The following is an 8,828-nucleotide window of genomic DNA, read 5'->3' on the forward strand; positions in this document are numbered from 1 at the left end:
TAATAATGCTAGTTACCTTCAGACTTTTGTATTTGGTTTAATGCTCATGCATAGCCAGTATACCAATGCTGAAACATATTACCTTTACATTTTGTATTGTTAATTCTTATAGAAATCTTCCAGTGCCAGAGTCTATTGAAATCTGTTCAGTAAAACCATTGTATTGTACCCTGTAGTAAAATAACTACTCTACTGTTGCACTAGCCACTGGATTACTGTATATTTGTAGTATTCAAAATTTCGAATGGTGTTGCATTAGCGTATGGACATAAATAAAGTGTGGCAAGCTTTTCCAGATATGTGCTCAAGAAAACTACTACCTGTTTTTCTAAATTCTAGACATTTTGGTACTTTAAACTGAACCGCGAAAACATCTTATATTAAGGAACAGAGGGTGTAGAGTTCACTCAAATTATCCCAGTAAAGCTAGTCACACCTTTGTTAAAATTAAAGTTCATTATGTTATCGGAGGAGGTCTGAAAGTTTGTCTCTAATGCCTTTCGACTACATACCTGACATCATGATGTAATGTTAAGTCAATTTCCTTTTGTATAGTGTCACTGAATTGTCAAGGCGGTGATGGCATTTTATTTTAGTTGAACTGCACAAAATTTGCTTAAAAGAAGAGGAAAGGTCAGGAATCGATCATTCTTTCAGAAAGAACTATATATGCCTTTCTGACATCAGCCGTTGTTGCCTTATTTATTCCTTCAAACAGGTGGTTAGAAATAGTCTTGCTACCTTTTCCCATTAAGAAATTGGAATGCTTATATTTGTGAGTCTATGCTTCAACTAGTGCCACTTTTGTAGTAATCACACTTTCAATATCTATGCAAACAGGGATGCTCAATTTTAGTGGAACTGCACAAAAAGTCCAACTGGTTCAACATTAGGAGCATGTTTTCTTCCAAACCTTTATATCCAATTGGTGGCACTATGAGCGGTTTATTAAGAAGGAACATGGTTTGCTACTATCTTGCTACTCTTTTTGTACTGTCATTAGATAGTATACTAGTGGTTTGCATGTAAATTTATTGGCAGGGTGGACCTACATTGGAGGTGCAGGACAGGATTCAATGATTGGATGCTCAATTTCAGTTGAATCGATTTCACCTCTTCCATCACTGCGAACATGGATATCCTTTGTCTGATGAAGAATAGGCGCTATATTTCTGCTGTGAACAAGCAAATCAATTCAGTATGAAATTGTCCAGGGTAAAACATGATTGTATCAAATAGTCCAGTGCAAAACATGACAGATGCTAAGCGGAAGAGACATGTTTAAACCGAAAATACAAGGTGGGGTATATGTTTACTAGCTGCTTGATATTTGTGCAGACAGAGATGTCTGCCCGTTGCTATTTGGCAAACACACAAAGCGACCGCAATTTTGGTTGAACTGCACAAGAGAATAGTACAGTCACTGCATGCAGTGCCATTTGAAAATAGACACAGAAAGATTGGATAGTCACTTCAGGGATTGCGGAAAAGTAGTACTATACTATTTATTGGCCAACACTAAGTGCTTCATTGCTTTGGCCTGATTATACAATGGGCATGATTTTGCCTAAGTTAAAGTTTGTATTCCGAAAATAGTCTCGCTGTGTGATCGAGAGAAGACCAAATCATATTGCAGTGGATGTTCCTCCATCATGTGTGGTTCATTCTCATGGTTCCAGCTGTTGGTGAAACCACTTACGTTTGCAAGAGGAATTGTAGACTTCACAAACAAATTAGTCTTTCAGTCTGTACGGAATGTTGGCCAAGAGAAGCATCCATGTTAGTAGGAAGAACATATGTTTTTTCTAGATCTTTGCTTTTGGAGCTACATATTTGTATATGATCCGTGAATCATTGAGATGCATTAACATGTTGATCTTATGTATGGGAATCAAACTAGTTGGTTTTAGTTGTGGCCGATCTTTGCTTTTGGAGCTACATATTTGTATATGATCTATGAATCATTGAGATGCATTAACAGTTCCTTATATCTGTTCGCTCAGTGTTTACAAGTTACTGATCGATCAATAGCTAGCCTACTAATGTGTTGCTGGCAGTTTTAGTTGCGATGCAAGATCTAAACTAGCAGTTTTTTGAATAAAAATGCCTACATCTGAAGAAACTGACAAGCTAATGTGAAGAAAATGCCATGCGAATCTGAAGAAACTGCCAGCAAAAACGTTCGCAAACTGTTGCGACTCGTTGCATGCTGCTCCGCGTACTGGCTGCGAGCGATTTTGAGTGCCTGCATGCAGCCAGCCGTAATTAAGGCATCTAACTGATGCGAAAAAAGGTGCACTTTATTTGTTGCAGGCCTTTTTAATCCGTGGAATCATTATTGACAAGGAGGGAGATGATTCGAGTGCACTCGTTTGACCGTCATGCAGGCGTGCGACCCAGCACGGACGGGACGGGATGGCATAGTCAGAATTTTAGTTTCTCTAGTTTTCCACGGCAAGCTGGCGCGCTAAGCCATGCCTACTTAATTATGCATTGAATTCTGATGACCGTTGAGCTACCTTCCGCCTATAAGTACTGTTTCCCGGCCTTCTATGGTGGCACCGTGACCCAACTCGCCCTATCCTCATAAGCCCACACTGGCCCGATGTCACTTGCCACTTATCCTCGCTCTCGCCATGTCCGCCATGCCCCCGCCTGTCCGCGATAGGCGAGACCGGAGGCGGTCACCGCCGGAACTAGTGTTCGGTTTTTCACCGGAAGGCAGACGGAGGGAGGAGGCATCCTATCGGTCTTTAGATGGCAATGCGGAGATCGAGGACTTGTTGGAGCGCGACCGCCTGGCGGAGGAGCAGAAGTTGTTGGAGCGCGACCGTGATGACCCACAAGTATAGGGGATCTATCGTAGTCCTTTCGATAAGTAAGAGTGTCGAACCCAACGAGGAGCAGAAGGAAATGATAAGCGGTTTTCAGCAAGGTATTCTCTACAAGTACTGAAATAAGTGGTAACAGATAGTTTTGTGATAGGATAAATTGTAACGAGCAACAAGTAACAAAAGTAAATAAAGTGCAGCAAGGTGGCCCAATCCTTTTGTAGCAAAGGACAAGCCGGAACAAACTCTTATAATAGGAAAAGCGCTCCCGAGGACACATGGGAATATCGTCAAGCTAGTTTTCATCACTTTCATATGATTCGCGTTCGATACTTTGATAATTTGATATGTGGGTGGACCGGTGCTTGGGTGCTGTTCTTACTTGAACAAGCATCCCACTTACGATTAACCTCTATTGCAAGCATCTGCAACTACAACAAAAGTATTAAGGTAAACCTAACCATAGCATGAAACATATGGATCCAATTCAGCCCCTTACGAAGCAACACATAAGGGTTTAAGCTTCTGTCACTCTAGAAACCCATCATCTACTTATTACTTCCCAATGCCTTCCTCTAGGCCCAAATAATGGTGAAGTGTTATGTAGTCGACGTTCAATAGCACCACTAGAGGCTAGACAACATACATCTTATCAAAATATCAAACGAATACCAAATTCACATGACTGCTCATAGCAAGACTTCTCCCTTGTCCTCAGGTACGAACGTAATTACTCACGAAGCATATTCATGTTCATAATCAGAGGGGTAATAATATGCATATAGGATCTGAACATATGATCTTCCACCAAATAAACCAACTAGCATCATCTACAAGGAGTAATCAACACTACTAGCACCCTACTAGCACCAATCCCGGACTTTGAGACAAGAATTGGATACAAGAGATGAACTAGGGTTTGGAGATGAGATGGTGCTGGTGAAGATGTTGATGGAGATTGCCCTTTCCCGATGAGAGGAGCGTTGGTGATGACGATGGTGATGATTTCCCCCTCCCGGAGGGAAGTTTCCCCGGCAGAACAGCTCTGTCGGAGCTCTAGATTGGATCCGCCAAGGTTCCGCCTCGTGGCGGCGGAGTCTCATCCCGAAAAGTTCCTCCTTATTTTTTTCTCATCGAAAGACCTCATATAGGAGAAGATGGGCGTCGGAGAGCCACCAGGGGGCCCACGAGGTAGGGGGCGCGCCCTAGGGGGGGCGCGCCCCCCACCCTCGTGAGAAGGGTGTGGCCCCCCTGGCCTTCATCTTTGGCGAGGATTTTTCTTTATTTACTTTAAGACGTTCCGTGGAGTTTCAGGACTTTTGGAGTTGCGCAGAATAGGTCTCTAATATTTGCTCCTTTTCCATCCCAGAATTCCAGCTGCCGGCATTCTCCCTCCTTATGTAAACCTTGTAAAATAAGAGAGAATAGCCATAAGTATTGTGACATAAAGTGAAATAATAGTCCATAATGCGATAAATATCGATATAAAAGCATGATGCAGAATGGACGTATCAACTCCCCCTAGCTTAGACCTCGCTTGTCCTCAAGCGAAAAGCCGATAACAATAAATATGTCCTCATGTTTAGAGGTAGAGGCGTCGATAAAAAATAAAATATGGGCATGAAGGCATCATGATTATTCTCATAACAGCAACATATATAGATTTTGTCATATGATTACTTATATTCAAGTGATGGTCTATTCACAATGCAAACGTATAAATCATAAACCTTATTGGGCTCCCACAAACTATAATCTCATTCATTGAAGCAATTGCAATTTATCATAACATCGGAAAGAGTCTATGTCAGAGCTAAAAAGCAAGTCCACATAGTCAACTATAATTTAGTCCTCCATAATTGCTAACACTCACGCGATACTTGTGGTTACGGAGTTTCAATCGGACACAGCGAAAGAGAGGGGCTTATAGGTTTGCCCCACAACCTTTTACCTCAAGGGTAATGTCAACAATAATGGTTCATGCTCCCCTACATCCAATTATATATATATATATATATATATATATATATATATATATATATATATATATATATATATATATATATATCATGTTCTTTCCAACATGCTGAGCTTGCCAAAGGATAAAATGAAAAAGAAAAGGTGAAGATCACCATGACTCTTGCATAAGGTAGAAGATAATAATAAAGGATAGGCCCTTCATAGAGGGAAGCAGAGGTTGCCATGCGCTTTTATGGTTGGATATATAAAATCTCAATGCGAAAGAACGTCACTTTATATTGCCCCTTGTGATATGAACCTTTATTATGCAGTCCATCGCTTTTATTACTTCCACATCACAAGATCGTATAAAGCTTATTTCTCCCACACCAATCAATCATACATATTTAGAGCAATTTTTATTGCTTTGCACCGATGACAACTTACTTGAAGGATCTTACTCAATCCATAGGTAGATATGGTGGACTCTCATGGCAAAACTGGTTTATGGGTATTTGGAAGCACAAGTAGTATTTCTACTTGGTGCTAAGAATTTGGCTAGCAAGAGGGGGAAAGGCAAGCTCAACAAGTTAGAGGATCCATGACAACATACTTTATCTCAGATATAAGGAATACATAACTCATTACATTGTCTTACTTGTCCAACATCAACTCTTTAGCATGTCATATTTTAATGAGTGCTCCCAATCATAAAAGATGTCAATGATAATATATCTATATGTGAAAACCTCTCTTTCCTTATTACTTCCTATTAATTGCAACAATGACCAAAGCTATGTCTACTAACTCCCAACAACTTTTAATTATCATACTCTTTCTATGTGAAGTCATAACTCTTAATAAGATCAATATGAACTCTTTGCTTCTTTTTATTCTTTTTCTCTTTTTTTAGTCACCCAAGATCATGGCAAAATAATCAAGCCCTTGACTCAACACTAATCTTTATTATATATAGCTCACGGACTCGATTACATAGAGAGATCATAAAGCAAAACTCAAAACTAGATCATGCCATAAATTTTATTCTACTAGATCAAGATACTACTAATAAGATCGAACTAATAAAAACAGTAAAGATAGGAGTTGTGATTGTGATATGATACCGGGGCACCTCCCCCAAGCTTGGCAGTTGCCAAGGGGAGTGCCCATACCCGTGTGATTATATCTCCTTTGTCGGTGAAGAAGGTGGAGGTGTTATTAATGATGCGGGCTTGTCATCCATCTTCCAAGGCATAGGTTCACCATCATAGAAGGATGATCGAGTCTCCAGAATCCTCGAATCTGCAGCCAAACTCATTCTTTTGAATCTATATTCATACTCACAGTTTTGGTTTTGCAGGTCATAGATTTGGGCTTGGAGGTGCTCGATCGTCTCATATAGCTTGAAGATGGCATCCTCGGTGTTCTTGGAATCCGGCTTGTAGTTGTTAGTGAACTCCGCGAGCATCGTGTAGCTAGCGTTGATTCCACACTCCACCATCCCCTGGCACTTGCAAATTTGGTGCTCCATTGCTTTGAGCCTCGTCTCCACGCTTCCGGTTCCCTTTGGTCCCTCAACATCGCGGATGTGCAACAACCCATCACGCATCTCAATGGTTTGAGGGTGTCGCAGCACCTCCGCGAGGTAAGGGTTGATGACCTTCTCGAAGAACTTGTCCTTGGAATCACTTGGGGACGTCATGATAATCTAGATCTGTCAGAAAAATAGCTCGAAACAAAGACATGATATTTTTACGTGATACGGGAGTCAAAACCCCCAGGAGATTATATAATGAATTTCTACCGACCAAAATACGTATCGTGGAAGAAAACGGAGTCCGGAAGGCACACGAGGTGCTCACGAGGTAGGGGGCGCGCCCAGGGGGGTATGGCGCGCCCACCACCCTCGTGTCCTTCCCGGACTGCTACTTATTTTTCTATTTTTCTAAATATTCCAAAACGGAGAAATATTGCCTTAAAAATTGTTTTGGAGTCGGTTTACTTACCGTACCACATACCTATTCCTTTTCGGAGTCTGAAACGTTCCGGAAAGTGTCCCTTATGTATTCCTCCGGGGTTACGGTTTCAATAATATTGGTTTCAACATTTATGGGATTACCTAAGATATAATGTTTAATTCTTTGACCGTTTACCACCTTCGGATTTGTGCCCTCAAAGTTGTTCATTTTTATGGCACCGGAACGATAGACCTCTTTGATAACATAGGGGCCTTCCCATTTAGAGAGATGTTTTCCTGCAAAAAATCTTAAACGAGAGTTGTATAGAAATATATAATCACCTACATTAAACTCACGCTTTTGTATCCTTTTGTCATGCCATCTTTTAACTTTTTCTTTAAACAACTTGGCATTTTCATAAGCTTGGGTTCTCCATTCATCAAGTGAGCTAATATCAAATAACCTCTTCTTGCCAGCAAGTTTAAAATCATAGTTAAGCTCTTTAATAGCCCAATATGCCTTATGTTCTAGTTCGAGAGGTAAGTGACATGCTTTTCCATAGACCATTTTATATGGAGACATACCCATAGGATTTTTGTATGCAGTTCTATAAGCCCACAATGCATCATCAAGTTTTTTGGACCAATTCTTTCTAGACCTATTAATAGTCTTTTGCAAAATTAATTTGAGCACCCTATTTCTCAACTCTTGACCACTAACTGAGGGTGATAAGGAGATGCAATTCTATGATTAACATCATATTTAGCAAGCATTTTACAGAAAGCACCATGAATAAAGTGAGAACCACCATCAGTCATTAAATATCTAGGGACCCCAAACCTCGGAAAAATAACTTCTTTAAGCATTTTAATAGAAGTTTGATGATCGGCACTACTAGTTGGAATAGCTTCTACCCACTTAGTAACATAATCAACAGCAACTAGAATATGTGTGTATCCATTAGAGGAAGGAAAAGGTCCCATATAATCAAAGCCCCAAACATCAAACGGTTCAATAACAAGAGAATAATTCATAGGCATTTCTTGACGTCTACTAATATTACCAATTCTTTGACATTCATCACAAGACAAGACAAACTTACGGGCATCCTTGAAGAGAGTAGGCCAATAAAAACCAGATTGCAATACCTTATGTGCAGTTCTATCTCCAGCGTGGTGTCCTCCATAAGACTCGGAGTGACACTTGTGTAGGATCTGTTCATGTTCATGCTCAGGTACACAACGTCTAATAACACCATCTACTCCTTCCTTATAAAGATGTGGGTCATCCCAAAAGTAATGTCTTAAATCATAGAAAAACTTTTTCTTTTGCTGGTATGTGAAGCTAGGTGGTATAAACTTAGCAACAATATAATTAGCATAATCAGCATACCATGGAGTACTATGAGAAGTACCTATAACATTTAATTGTTCATCAGGAAAGCTATCATTGATAGGTAGTGGGTCATCAAGAATATTTTCTAACCTAGACAAGTTGTCTGCAACGGGGTTCTCAGCTCCCTTTCTATCAACAATATGCAAATCAAATTCTTGTAGCAAGAGAACCCATCTAATAAGTCTAGGTTTAGCATCTTTCTTTTCCATAAGATATTTAATAGCAGCATGATCAGTTTGGATAGTTACTTTAGAATCAACAATATAAGATCTGAACTTATCACAAGCAAATACAACTGCTAAAAGCTCTTTTTCAGTAGTAGCATAATTTCTTTGAGCATTGTCTAGAGTCTTACTAGCATAATGAATAACATTTAATTTCTTATCAACTCTCTGCCGTAGAACAGCACCTACAGCATAATCACTAGCATCACACATAATTTCAAAGGGTAGGTTCCAATCAGGTGGCTGAACAATAGGTGCAGAGACTAATGCTTTCTTAAGTATTTCAAATGCTTCTACACAATCATCATCAAAGACGAATGGTATATGTTTTGGCAATAAATTAGTCAGAGGCCGAGAAATTTTTAAGAAGTCCTTAATGAACCTCCTATAAAATCCAGCATGACCAAGGAAACATCTTATACCTTTGATGTCCTTGGGACATGGCATCTTTTCAATAGCAT

Source organism: Triticum dicoccoides, chromosome 7A (assembly GCF_002162155.2).
Source record: "Triticum dicoccoides isolate Atlit2015 ecotype Zavitan chromosome 7A, WEW_v2.0, whole genome shotgun sequence".
Classification (NCBI taxonomy): Eukaryota; Viridiplantae; Streptophyta; class Magnoliopsida; order Poales; family Poaceae; genus Triticum; species Triticum dicoccoides.